Source organism: Dipodomys merriami, unplaced genomic scaffold, assembly GCF_024711535.1.
Source record: "Dipodomys merriami isolate MVZ:Mamm:240054 unplaced genomic scaffold, mDipMer1.0.p SCAF_16, whole genome shotgun sequence".
NCBI classification, from domain to species: domain Eukaryota; kingdom Metazoa; phylum Chordata; class Mammalia; order Rodentia; family Heteromyidae; genus Dipodomys; species Dipodomys merriami.
Window position 1 is genome coordinate 13568251 of NW_027202937.1, and position 1097 is coordinate 13569347.

The window sequence follows — 1097 nt, forward strand, 5'->3', positions numbered from 1 at the left end:
GGGAAGAAGGGGCAAACAGTAAGACTTTCAACTGCTTGCCTTCCCATCTCTGCGTTTGCCATTTCTATTGCCCAGCCGCTGAGCACAGATGTTTTCTGTTTCGGGGAAATGACTCCTGTGAACATTTGTGTGTGTGTGTGTGTGTGTGTGTGAAAGAGAGAGAGAGAGAGAGAGAGAGAGAGAGAGAGAGAGAGAGTTAAGAGGCAAGGATAGAACTCTCTTTAAAGAGCTGCTCAATCCTTCATTTCAGTCCACACATCTCACTTTTAGGGAGCACAAGCAAAGAAATCTGAGATGGACAGCCTGTGTCCAGGCGCCGAAGGGAGGTTCCATGGTGTAATGGTTAGCACTCTGGACTCTGAATCCAGCGATCCGAGTTCAAATCTCGGTGGAACCTTTCGCAGCTCCCCTCGTTTTTCCTTCCGAGTTCCTTCCGAGCTCACATTGAACACCTCCTCCCTTGAAGTCCTGCACCCCTTTTTGGTTCGTTTCAGCCTTTAGAAAAGGACGTCCTGGAATATGTGCCCTCGGGCCTCAGCACAGAGCAAAACGTCCTTCCCGATTACGGAACAAATTCAAGAGAGATGAACAAGACAGATGTCACTCGTTCTCGTTAGGATCGAAGAGGAAGGGTAGGCAGAGTCGGGAAAACAAAGAACCGGGGTGGGCGGGGGGGGGGGGGGGACTGAAACTTAGGCGATTGAAGAGGAACGGGAAAAAACAAAGCGGGTAAAAAAAAAGACGTGTCAGAAGTGGGATTCGAACCCACGCCTCCATTCGGAGACCAGAATCCCCACTACGAGGAAGCAAAGCTTGAGTCTGGCGCCTTAGACCACTCGGCCATCCTGACACTGCTGTAGTGTGCTCTTCAGTGAACAAACTCTCCACCTGCCAGGAGGCCTCGCCCGCAGGACGATACTGTGTATGTTTATAGCCTGCATTGGAAAGGTCAGCCTCAATACGTGAACAAGTTTTTCCCCCTCTGTCAAGTCAGGAATGATGTTGCAATGATAGATTTCGGGGGAGTCTCCTCCGAATCCAGCCCGCTTCCTTCTTTTAACCCTTTCCTGGATATCCACCTCAGGGCACAGAGGCCC

General features: G+C 50.8%; 2 non-coding genes across 2 annotated transcripts; one reads left to right on the plus strand and one right to left on the minus strand.

Annotated features, from left to right (window-relative positions):
- Positions 1-325: 325 nt before the first annotated feature.
- Trnaq-cug (transfer RNA glutamine (anticodon CUG)) lies at positions 326-397 on the plus strand. Its single transcript has one exon. It is a non-coding gene; the product is annotated as a tRNA-Gln (tRNA).
- Positions 398-744: 347 nt separating this feature from the next.
- Trnal-caa (transfer RNA leucine (anticodon CAA)) lies at positions 745-850 on the minus strand. The gene is made up of 2 exons: positions 813-850; positions 745-790 (listed from the first exon to the last, which is right to left on the minus strand). It is a non-coding gene; the product is annotated as a tRNA-Leu (tRNA).
- Positions 851-1097: the final 247 nt, after the last annotated feature.